We start from the raw sequence: 13,492 nt of genomic DNA, 5'->3' as shown, positions 1-13,492 counted from the left end.
CTCTCACTTCCCGTGTCATACTAGCAGCCTCTCAGCTCCCTATGTCCCTCTAGCATTCTCTCAACTTTCCCTGTGTCCCTCCAGAAAACTCTCACCTCCCCATGTCCCACTCTCTCCAGCAGCCTCTCACCTCCTTGTGTCCCACTCCCTCCAGCAGCTTCTTACCTCCAGCAGCATCTCACCTCCACCTGTTAATCCAGCAGCCTCTTACCCCCCTCCCCCCCCACTGTCCATTCAGAAGCCTCTCATATGTACCTGTCTTTTCAGTAGCCTCTCATCTGTCCCTGTGTCCCAGAATTGGATTTGGCCCTAGGCCTCTAGCCAATGAGAGACAGCACAACCTGCACCCACTTTTAAATATTTACCTCTCCAAAGTCCCACATTGGCAATGCAACAGCAACACAAATCACAGGAAGGGATTTGCGCATAAACAGTAGAGGAGCATCGGGGAACAAGGAGCAGGCGCCATGTTCTACTGTACCAAAGAGAGGAGTGGGCTCACACAGAGGGCCTGATCACAGCAGCAAGTTATTCTCTAATGGGCAAAACAATGGGGTAATTCAGAGTTGATCGTAGATGTGCTAAATTTAGCACATCTACAATCATTTACTCTGACATGCGGGGGGACGTGCAGCACAGGGCTAGTCCGCCCTGCATGTCATGCCCTACCCCCCCCCCCCACAGGTACAAAGCATCGCACGGCGGCGATGCTTTTGTACCTCACAAGTAGGGTAAGGGGGTTAACCGCCACGTCCCGATTCGCAGCATCTGCGTGTGATGTCACGCAGCTGCCGCGGCCTGCCCCCCCCTAATGTTCTGGTCACACCTCTGTTGTCTGGACTGCACCACGCCAACGGCGTTCTAACCTTGTTGGCATGCCCCCTTCCACTTCGCGACCACCTCTGCCTGTCAATCAGGCAGAGGCGACTGCACCAGTGTGATGCTGATAGCATCACACTGGATGCACATGCGCAGTGCGCCCGCCGCGTGTGTGCTGTGCGTAGTAATTCAGACTGCCGCTGCAGCGATGCAGTATGAATTACTGTACCTCCTATGGCCCTCATTCCGAGTTGTTCGCTCGGTAATTTTCTTCGCATCGCAGCGATTTTCCGCTAATTGCGCATGCGCAATGTTCGCACTGCGACTGCGCCAAGTAAATTTGCTATGGAGATTGGTATTTTACTCACGGCATTACGAGGTTTTTTCTTCGTTCTGGAGATCGGAGTGTGATTGACAGGAAGTGGGTGTTTCTGGGCGGAAATTGGCCGTTTTATGGGAGTGTTTGAAAAAACGCTGCCGTTTCTGGGAAAAACGCAGGAGTGGCTGGAGAAACGGGGGAGTGTCTGGGCGAACGCTGGGTGTGTTTGTGACGTCAAACCAGGAAAGACAAGCACTGAACTGATCGCACTGGAAGAGTAAGTCTCGAGCTACTCAGAAACTGCACAGAGAAGTCTTTTCGCAATATTGCGAATCTTTCGTTCGCAAATTTGATAAGCTAAGATTCACTCCCAGTAGGCGGTGGCTTAGCGTGTGCAAAGCTGCTAAAAGCAGCTTGCGAGCGAACAACTCGGAATGACCACCTATGTGCAGTGCAGGTGGGGCAGCTATAACATGTGCAGAGAGAGTTAGATTTGGGTGTGGTGTGTTCAAACTGAAATCTAAATTGCAGTGTAAAAATAAAGTTGACAGTATTTACCCTGCACAGAAACAAAATAACCCACCCAAATCTTACTCTCTCTGCACATATTATATCTGCCCCACCTGCAGTGCATATGGTTTTCCCATTAGAGAAAGATTTTGCTGCTGCGATCAGGTATGAATTAGGCCCAGAGTCTGTACATGGGACCCCTCCTCTCTTAAACTGCCTCTCGTTATTACTTACTTTTTTCCTGCATTTTCTGTGGTATATGTTATATGCGAGTTCCCTAAAGCAGCATGATTCCAAACATCTTGGCGGCAGATTTAAAGCAGCAGTAATTTTAACCCATTTATAGAGCATTTAAGAAGGTTTTTTTTAACTTCAGTAATATTCCATCTGAACCACATTTACTTACCCAAACAGATCTCAATGTTTTTAGATAAAGACTTACTGTCTTTAAGGATTTTTTTCCCTTGATGATGGACTTGTTTTTTGCAATTGTAGCCCACCTTTACCACCTCGTTTAGGCAGGATACGTTATTTAATTAGTGCCTCCACCCAAGCTAAGTTATTAACTACACCTTGTGGGCTTGCTTGGGTAAGCCCTAAGGGCTGTAACACACACTCCGGTTTTTCCCGGATGGCAAAAAGCCGGACAAAGTTTTTGCCATCCGGGAGAAACCGGCAGTGTCTGTCACACTGGACGGCTTTGAGCCGTGTGTGACGCTGTGCGCATGCGCAGCATCAGACACGGCTGCAGAAGAAACCGTTGTGTGTGAAAGCTCCCCTTCACACACACGGTTCACTGGCTCCAAAGACGGCCCGGCGGCCGCCAGGCCGCCGGACCCTCCAGTGGTGAGACCCGGCTGCAACCCGGCAGCCGGGCCGGGACCGTGCAGTGTGAAGGGACCCTACCCCTCACACTGTTAACTACAATGCCGGCACGGGAAAAAGCCGTCCGGCTTTTTCCCGGCCGGCAACAACCGTGTAGTGTGTTTTAGCCCTTACTGTAATACTATTCTCCAGACTAAACAGTGCATTCAAATCAGAGCATGCAGTTATTACACATTAGATTATTGTATCTCTTTCTAAGGAAAAAAAAAATACACTTGGATGCAAAATAAAATATCTTTATTTCACAGGAACGCTTCGCTGGAGATGTTCGATGCTCTGTTTTACTCAGGAAGTCTAAAAGATCATGCAATTATATAGATATGCATTTGCGCATTTCAATAACAACTTGCAATAAATATTCTCATTTCCATAAATAGCATTTCACATGTGCATGCTTAATACATATTAACACATTTATCGAAACCTCCCGACCAACCTCTTATACTGCAGTATAAGCCCCGTAGTTAGGTATGTTTTAACCCTGGAAGTACACTTTGTGACTGAAATCTTCCTTCTTGAAATGTTTTACTTGCTTTTGTTTCTAGCTCAAGATTGAGAAATGCCTTTATTGAAGCTAACAGGTGTGTTGATTTATCTGCAGTTACTACTTTTATAGTGAAATATGAAAAGGTTACTGTGCCGTGGCTCACTGCTTGAAAGAATTACTTCTCCTTTTGGTACCTGCTTCCTGGTAGGCTGCAGTTTGACATAAATATATTGTCCTTAACTATATCCAATAGGAGAGTCTGCTTTTTGCCTAATTAGGAACATTAAGAAGTCTCTGCTTTGAACTATGACTCCTGTTATCTGGCAGCTGTTTGGTAGATCAATAATTTTAAGGCTGAGCTAATCCATTCTGCTATACTGCTTGCAGCCTACCATTTTTTAGGTTAGAAACAGTGACAGGACCCTTTCTCTGTCCTTCTTAATCTGTAGACTGCAACAGGTTTTAATAGGGAGGTATAGTGATGGATGTCATAGTGCTTCTGCTTTATTACTGAGGTAATTTTATACATAACAAGTCCTGGCAGATAGTGTGTAGTGTTATGCTGCTAGTGCACAAACTCCTGATGCCTGTCACTATCTGTGTATTATCACTCTTTGCAGTGAATTATGTGTTTTGACATTACCTCTAGGACCCATGAGATCCAGCTGTCACCATGCTTCCCCAGGCCCTCTCCAATAGCAGTGGCTGCCTGGTTACACACCTCCAGCAGATTCACTCATTAAGAGGCATTCAATTCAGTCACAGATTCAGCCTTTAAGCAGAGCCACTCTACCCCTCAGACTCCCCCTACCAGCACTGACATCCAGAGGGGGCGGATCACAGCCTGAAGTGCCGAAGGAGGGTCAGTCTGCCTGGCCAAACTTATTTCTCTTCTCTAGCATGCAGGGAAAGCTGAGTGCAACCAGGAGTTGAGGTAACTGCCGTCCTCCTGCAGACCTGTCACTCCTCACTATATATCTCTCTCCTCTCGTGTCCGGAGTGCCGGGCTTGCTTATATAGAGTCCCTTGCTAGACCCAAAAAATCTACAAAGAAATATAAGTAGGCGCTGGTGTACTGGCTATGAGACACTGATGATATTAATACTGACTGCAGCTTCACTTATTTGAGGTGCTGAGCCTCAAAAAACAAAAATTAATAAAAACCACAGAGAGAAGCGCTGTCACTAAAGTATTAATATATATAGAGTCCCTTGCTAGACCCGGATGTGTCCCGCTCTCCTCTCGTGACCTCCAATCAATCACATATGTCTTGCTGCACGCGGACATTCCAGGAGATCCCAGGCTGTCTTTTTAAAGTCATTAACCCATTCTAACCCCATGCTGTTCACTGTGAAAAATACCTTAAACATCAGATATATTACACATTTTATAAACACTTATTTGATATTTCTATCCTATGCTGATTTAAATTAGCCCCCACCTATATAACTATAACCAAGGGTTACACACTCCCCCTGGTGTGCTGGTACCAAGAACTATGAATTGGGGGCTGTACACCATAACAAATAACCTATCATACTGCTATTTCAACATTGACATTGCTACGCAAACTGCCTTCAACTTTTGGATAGCCACCCAAAATAAGGCCAGTAGTACACTATATTAGGATGTACTATCCGCAATGTCTCTGTTGGATTCCCCAATGTATCATATGTCAAAATGTTAGGAGGCCTTCTATTTCTTCTTGGATGAGAGATATCTTCTTCAAAAACACTCCCACTCTTTCTAGATTCTGCTACTGAAATACCCAAGTCATCAGAATTTTCTATATCCCACACCTCAGATTCACTTACCATAGGCGAGGATTGTGATGGAAATGGAAATGTCAGGTCACTGGATGTACTTGCTAAAATCCCACTTAAATTAGACTGTTCCCCTCTCTGTGTGTCTAATCTACAATTTTCCTGGTAGATACAACCCCTTAAATCTTCATCTGAAGAATCATATTCATCAGAGGGGATATCTGCTTTGCACTCACTGGATCGTTTTTTACCCTTTTCCCGAGACCCTTCTTCCCTTTCAGACTCTATTGATAGATCTGAGGTAAATCTAACTTCCTGGCCTATATGGAGTAAGTGTTGTCGGTGGTAAGTTTTTATAGGACCTGAAGTTCCTTCCTGTATGATTTTGTAAGATGGGCAACCGGACAGCTGCTCCACCACAACATAAGGTTCGGAATGCCACCTATTACTTAGTTTACACCTCTGGGAAGGTCCTAAATTCCGGACAAGAACTTTATCCCCAGGAAGCAGTACTCTATCCCTTACTTTTAAATCATAACAGGCTTTATTTTTTTCCCCTAACTTTTCCGCAGCGGTTTGGGCAAGCTGGTGAGCCATCCGAAGGTCTCTCCGCAACTGCTCCACATACTAAGTGTGGGGAACAGAACACCTTTCTTCTGCTGAAACTCCTAAACAAATGTCGATAGGTAGACGTGCCTCTCTCCCAAACATTAATAGATAAGGGGAGTATCCCGTGGCTTCGTTCTTAGTACAATTGTACGCATGAACCAATTGACATATGTACCGACTCCACTGAGACTTTTGACTAGAATCCAAAGTGCCCAGCATATTGAGCAGGGTACGGTTAAACCTCTCAGGTTGTGGGTCTCCTTGTGGATGGTAAGGAGTTGTTCTGGATTTTTTTATACCACAGACCTCACACAACTCTCGGATGAGCCGACTTTCAAAATCTCGTCCCTGGTCAGAGTGTAAGTGGGCAGGGAGACCATAATGTATGTAGAATCTTTCCCATAGGATCTTTGCTACAGTTATAGCCCGTTGATCCTTTGTTAAGTATGCTTGGGAGTAGCGTGTGAAGTGGTCCGTGACTACTAATATATTAAACTTCTTACCTGCTTCAGAATCAATGGTCAGAAAATCAATGCACACCAAATCCATGGGTCCATCTGAGGTGATATTTTGAAGAGGAGCATTCCTCACAGGCAAAGTTTTTCTGAGAATACAATTCCCACAGGTCTCACAGTACTGGGTTACATCAGTTCTCATCTTTGGCCAATAGAAACGGTCAGATATAAGCCCGAATGTCTTGTCAACTCCGAAATGGCCGTGATCATTATGCAAAGACTTGAGAACCAAAGAGTGAAATTTCTCAGGTAAAACCATCTGGTTCTTTGTCTTCCCTCCTTTAGCTACCGCTTTCCTATATAGTACTCCATGTTTCAAAAATAACCTATTATATTGACAGCCTAAAATTTTAGCCTTCTCATTTGGTAAGACCAATGGTGTATTCCTGTAAGCCTTTTCAACTGCCTCAAATATATCCCGAATATATGGATCCCTCCGTTGTTCACTTTCAATTTGGCTCCGACTCACTTTATGTAGTTCTCCTACTTCCATTTGTGACAGCCAGCAGTAGGCTAGCGGAAGCGCTTGCTCTGTGGCTCCTAACGACCCAACATAGTCTCCATCATACCAGAAGGAGGATGTCAGATAACAAAGTCCTTTCACCTCTGATTGTGAAATTTCAGTCCATTCCTCGTTTTGGTGTTCCAAGGGATAATGCTTTAACCTGGATAAAGTGTCAGCATCTATGTTCTGATTTCCAGGTCTGTATTTTAATTGAAAATTGTAGACAGACAATGCGGCCAGCCATCTGTGTCCTGTGGCATCCAGTTTAGCAGTGGTTTGCACATATGTTAGTGGATTATTATCGGTGTGGACTTCAAAGTCCACACCATATAAATATTCATGTAATTTGTCCACCACTGCCCACTTTAAAGCCAGAAACTCCAGTTTATGAGCAGGGTAATTTCACTCACTAGGGGTTAAGCGCCTGCTGATATATGATATTGGGCATAAGTTTGAATCATGTCTTTGGTAAAGTACTCCACCTAACCCTTCAAAGGATGCATCAATATGCAACACATAGGGCTTGTTGGGATCAGCATAAGCCAAAACTGGTGTGTGCGTTAAACTCTTCTTTAATTCTTGGAAAGTTGTTTCACATTGAGAAGTCCACCGCTCTCCAAAATTATCATTGACCCGGTAGAAGGGACCCAATTGTTTTTTTTTTGTTAGCAGCAAGTGATTTTTTTTGTAGGTGGGTATCCTTTAGTTAAATTGGTCAAAGGTTTAGCGATCTTGGAAAATTGGGGAACAAATCGTCGGTAATAACCGCAAAACCCTAGAAAAGATCGCAGGTCTTTAAGTTTTGTAGGCCTTGGCCAATCAAGTACAACTTCCACCTTTGAGGGAACAGCAGCAATTCCTTCCCGACTTACATTGTGGCCTATGTATTTTACAGTCTTTTGACAGAGCTGGCACTTCTCTAAGGAAAGTTTGAATCCTTGATCTAGTAGCCGATCTAACACCTTCATCAGTCTCTGATTGTGTTCCTCTAGTGTTTGACCGAAAACTATAACATCATCCAGGTATACCACTACTTCTATGAGGCTCATGTCACCAACCACTTTCTCCATGCTTCTCTGGAAAGTAGCTGGGGCACCCTTTACTCCCTGGGGCATCCGCAAAAATAAAAAAAATCCTAAAGGGCAGATAAATGCTGTTTTCTCTGCATCCTTCGGATTCATGGGAATTTGATAAAAGCCACTTTTTAGGTCTAATACCGAAAACCACTGGCTTCCTTGCAAACAGTCCAAGGCTTCATCTACCTTCGGAACCATATATTGATCTGAGAGAGACCTTTTATTAAGGGTGCGGTAGTCAATGCACATACGCACATCACCGTTTTTCTTCCGAGCAACGACAATGGGAGATGCATATGGACTTTTAGATTCGATAATAACATCATTGTTCAACAGCTCTCTTAGGTGCTGTCGGACATCTTCCAAGTCTCCTGGTGCCAGTCTCCTTGACCTTTCCCTAAAAGGGGTGTCTTCAGTTAACCGAATACTATGTTCCACACCTGTAGCTAAGCCTAAATCCCACTCATGCTGGGAGAAAACGTTCTTTCTAAGCATTAGATCCTCCACTAGTTGGTTCTTATTATCATTGGGTATATCCCTTCCATCAAAACAGGAATTAAAAACATCTGGAGTCCATGTATTAAGTTTGGGATTCTCCTCCTCCTCAATTTTTTTATATACTTTTAAACAATATGGGTGTATATTCAAAGTCTGCGAATAGGTTGCTCCCCCTACCTCCCGACACCACTGTGCCAATGTCCTAAATAGATTAGCATTAGTTCCGATGATGACTGGAACATTTGGATCTTCTCCTTCTGATTCTGGACAGATAAGGGCCATAGTTGTGATCTCCCCATTCACTCCAGTTACTTCTGATGGAAACTTAAGGGTTACTGCTATATATCCTAAATAGGGGTAGCTGCGGTCACTCAGTCCCCAGATTACAAGGCCTGACAGGGGCAAGATAGGAACATCAGCTAGGTGTTGTCTATACCACCCCTCAAATATGATGGACACCTGTGATCCACTGTCCAATAAGACAGTGCAGGGATGTCCATTAATTAATGCTGGTATCAGTGGAGCCGGTCCCATCAAGCCTTTCGGTAAAGAATTTCCACCACGGGAACTCCCCATTACAGTTTGAGAGTTTTCTAGGGGGCTGATGCGGGGTTCATCGGCCTCCCCCGACCATTTCCCGATGACCCAACACCTCTACCCGATCTTGGAGAGACATAGTCTCCTTCATTATTCCAGCGCATATTACACTCAAATGCTCTATGCACAAGTCGTCCGCATTGGAAACGTTTCTTTTGTCTAAAGTTTCTCTCCCTTCAGTCCTCACTTTGGGTTCCCATTAAGGGTCTAAAGGATTCAGTATGTTTCTTTACTTCACTTAATTGTGTTGCCAATTGTCCTACTTCCCCTCTCAAGGATTCTACCATCTTAGTTAAATCTTCTATCGGGGTCACATTTTCATTTACTTTGGGTACTACCACTTTGATCTTTTTTACATTCTTCTTCCGGGCTTCTACCAGAGCCTCTTCATGTTTGACTTCCCCCATTAATTGCATAAAAGTGGGGGATTGCCGACTTACTGTGGTATACCTTAATTTTTGGGCAATGGGGTCTGTTGTTAAAGCCCCTTCTAACAGTTGTTGCATCTTATTTTTGTTTATCTCCTCTACAGTCATACCCCCCTTCTCCACAATCTGGTGTATCAATTTGTCAAGCCGGTAAATATAAGAGGTTAGCTTTTCACCTTGCTCTTGGTATGTATGGCGTAGCCTATACATAAGGTCTCTTACATTTTCCAATGTACCAAATTCTAAATCCAAAGCAGCTATATAATCTTTGAAACCAGAATTTGGATCACATCTGCGAGTCGCTTGAATTACTTCCATTGCTGGACCCCAGAGACACTCTGCCAACCGCTGTTTTTTTACTGTATCAGGGCAATGCCACTCCTCTGATTGCTGTATTGTTTTCTCCCTCCAAACCTCAAAACTATCCTCTCCCACTGACACTGGGCAAATTCCTGAAAAACTCCTTAATCTTCGATACCCCCCTTCATAATGAATCCTCCCAAATTCTCCAACAATCTTGTCAACAGCTGATAACATAACACTATTTTCATCCTTGCTCAGATTAGGGTCAGTTCTCAGAGTGGTCTCCCCCCGACTTTCATTTGTTTCCTGTAAATGCAGTTGACCATTGCTATCCCCTAAAGCCCTTACATCTTGTTCCTTGTGTTTTTGTACCGGCCAGATTATTTTCCATCTACACCTAGGATTCTCAGGAGCAGGGATCAATGGAGGGAACATCTCTTTTTCTAATGGCTCTTTGGTGGTTATTAAAATAGCACTATTCATTCCCAATTCCCCTTTCCTAAAATCCACCACTCTAGGCTCCTTTACCCCATAGAGTTGCTGAACAGCAAGCTCCACTTCCGCACTTCTAGCATCATCTAAATTTCCTGACAAAGCCATGGAGTTTTCTGGGAGGACATCCTTTCTCTCACACCACTCAAAAATAGCCTCACACTGCAAGTGTGTCATTTAATTTTACTTTTTAAACAAGGCGCTTTTCCTGAGAAATCACCTTCTTAGGATCTCAGCAGTGCCTCCACTTGTAGCCCACCTTTACCACCTCGTTTAGGCAGGATACGTTACTTAATTAGTACCTCCACCCAAGCTAATTTATTAACTACACCTTGTGGGCTTGCTTGGGTAAGCCCTTACTGTAATACTATTCTCCAGACTAAACAGTGCATTCAAATCAGAGCATGCAGTTATTACACATTAGATTATTGTATCTCTTTCTAAGGAAAAAAAAAATACACTTGGATGCAAAATAAAATATCTTTATTTCACAGGAACGCTTCGCTGGAGATGTTCGATGCTCTGTTTTACTCAGGAAGTCTAAAAGATCATGCAATTATATAGATATGCATTTGCGCATTTCAATAACAACTTGCAATAAATATTCTCATTTCCATAAACAGCTTTACACATGTACATGCTTGATACATATTAACACATTTATCGAAACCTCCCGACCAACCTCTTATACTGCAGTATAAGCCCCGTAGTTAGGTATGTTTTAACCCTGGAAGTACACTTTGTGACTGAAATCTTCCTTCTTGAAATGTTTTACTTGCTTTTGTTACTAGCTCAAGATTGAGAAATGCCTTTATTGAAGCTAACAGGTGTGTTGATTTATCTGCAGTTACTACTTTTATAGTGAAATATGAAAAGGTTACTGTGCCGTGGCTCACTGCTTGAAATAATTACTTCTCCTTTTGGTACCTGCTTCCTGGTAGGCTGCAGTTTGACATAAATATATTGTCCTTAACTATATCCAATAGGAGAGTCTGCTTTTTGCCTAATTAGGAACATTAAGAAGTCTCTGCTTTGAACCTATGACTCCTGTTATCTGGCAGCTGTTTGGTAGATCAATAATTTTAATGCTGAGCTAATCCATTCTGCTATACTGCTTGCAGCCTACCATTTTTTAGGTTAGAAACAGTGACAGGACCCTTTCTCTGTCCTTCTTAATCTGTAGACTGCAACAGGTTTTAATAGGGAGGTATAGTGATGGATGTCATAGTGCTTCTGCTTTATTACTGAGGTAATTCTATACATAACAAGTCCTGGCAGATAGTGTGTAGTGTTATGCTGCTAGTGCACAAACTCCTGATGCCTGTCACTATCTGTGTATTATCACTCTTTGCAGTGAATTATGTGTTTTGACATTACCTCTAGGACCCATGAGATCCAGCTGTCACCATGCTTTCCCAGGCCCTCTCCAATAGCAGTGGCTGCCTGGTTACACACCTCCAGTAGATTCACTCATTAAGAGGCATTCAATTCAGTCACAGATTCAGCCTTTAAGCAGAGCCACTCTACCCCTCAGACTCCCCCTACCAGCACTGACATCCAGAGGGGGCAGATCACAGCCTGAAGTGCCGAAGGAGGGTCAGTCTGCCTGGCCAAACTTATTTCTCTTCTCTAGCATGCAGGGAAAGCTGAGTGCAACCAGGAGTTGAGGTAACTGCCGTCCTCCTGCAGACCTGTCACTCCTCACTATATATCTCTCTCCTCTCTTGTCCGGAGTGCCGGGCTTGCTTATATAGAGTCCCTTGCTAGACCCGGATGTGTCCCGCTCTCCTCTCGTGACCTCCAATCAATCACATATGTCTTGCTGCACGCAGACATTCCAGGAGATCCCAGGCTGTCTTTTCAAAGTCATTAACCCATTCTAACCCCATGCTGTTCACTGTGAAAAATACCTTAAACATCAGATATATTACACATTTTATAAACACTTATTTGATATTTCTATCCTATGCTGATTTAAATTAGCCCCCACCTATATTACTATAACCAAGGGTTACACAATTATGTTAATTCTGTTATTGCACATAGTCATGAGTGCAAAACAGAGGATTGGTGTTTATTAATCAATTCTTCTAAAGATAGTTGGAAAACTGTGCTTCTCCACAATGGAAATGTTTCCATCTGTACCACTAGCTCATGCCTCTGATATGAAAGAAACATATGAGAGCATGAAACGCCTGCTGGATAAAATCAAGCATGAAAAATATATATGGAATGTCTGTGATGACTTAAAAAGTCATTGCTTTTTTGCTTGGACTACAACTTGGTTTCACAAAGTGTTGTTTTCTTTGTGAGTGGGACAACAGAGACTAGAGAAATTATTACGCTCAGAGGCAGTGGTCAAAGCGAACATCACTAACTCCAGCAAAGAAGAATTTTGTCAATACACCATTTGCTGATTCGGAAAAAGTATATCTACCTCCACTCCATATACAGCTTATCCTTACGAAGAACTTTATTAATGAAAAAAAATGAAGTTTACTTGGATTTACATACTTAAAAAAGACATTTCCAAGGATCAGAGATGCAAAGATCAAAGAGGGGATTTTTGTAGGACCTCAAGTAAGAGAACTGATTCAAGGTGAGACCTTTGATGGTCAGTTGAATCAGGCTGAAAAAGCTGTATAGGAGTCTTTAAAAAGTATGTGCCGGAACTTCTTAGGGAAACATAAGGTTGAAAATTACGAAGCTATAGTGGACATTTTTTTTAAATCTTACTAGATCATAGGGACCAAATCAGTAAGGTTAGCAAATTCTGCTAATCAGCAGAATTTGCTAACCATTAGCACGCATTCGGGGGGCCGCCCTGTGCTGGGCAAGGCTGCCCAGCATGCTGACCAGCGCCTCCCCCCCTGCTTCAAGCTGAAATTGCGAACAGCACGCAATTTCTGCTTGTTAACAGAAATTAAGGATGACTCCTGCCAGTGCAGCTTAGCTGCAGCCGCAGGAGTCCTGGCGCCATTTTTGCTGTTACAGCGGCTGCGTGGGATGTCAAGCAGCCGATGCGGCCGTACCCTTGACATGCCCCCGCTCACGAGTACCAGCCCACCGTTTGGGCTGGCACACCCCCGCAACGCTATGTTTACAACCAGAAAATGGAGCATTGCCACCCCTTCCCATCCCGCAACTGCCTCTGACTGATTGACAGGTAGAGGAGATCGTATTTTCTGCGGCCCCCCACAGAAAATGCGGGAGAATGCTCAGTAGGGCCTGCTGCGCATGTGCCTATGGCCCCTCAGCAAAAATTCCATACAAATTGCTACTTGCGATTCATACTGAATTTGCCTCATAGTACAGATGTGTCCTCACTAGGGAAGAGCGGGTTCGGTTCCCTGAGAACCTAACCACACCCCCAGAACATCACATCCCAAGCCCGGATCCGAGTCCGGCTTGGAATTTCCCACCAGACTCGGAATCCAGAATGAGGTAAAATGTCAACATCCCGCTGTCAGATTCTCACGAGTTTTGGATTCCAAATAAGTAGCCATGCATTGATACTATTTTAACTCCAGTAATTGAGAGTGTAGCGAGAGGACGTGTCTCCTCAGTGTCTGTGCAGGAAAGTAGCATGGTGCACGGGGGGTGACCTGCTCTTTTGTGTCATTCTGGGGCTGTTTTGTGCTGCATCAGTCAGTGGTGGTGTATTGTGCTGCATCAGTCCAGTCACA

This window comes from Pseudophryne corroboree, chromosome 5, assembly GCF_028390025.1.
Source record: "Pseudophryne corroboree isolate aPseCor3 chromosome 5, aPseCor3.hap2, whole genome shotgun sequence".
NCBI lineage: Eukaryota > Metazoa > Chordata > Amphibia > Anura > Myobatrachidae > Pseudophryne > Pseudophryne corroboree.
The sequence above is the reverse complement of the archived record's forward strand: the minus strand, read 5'-3'. Positions refer to the sequence as shown.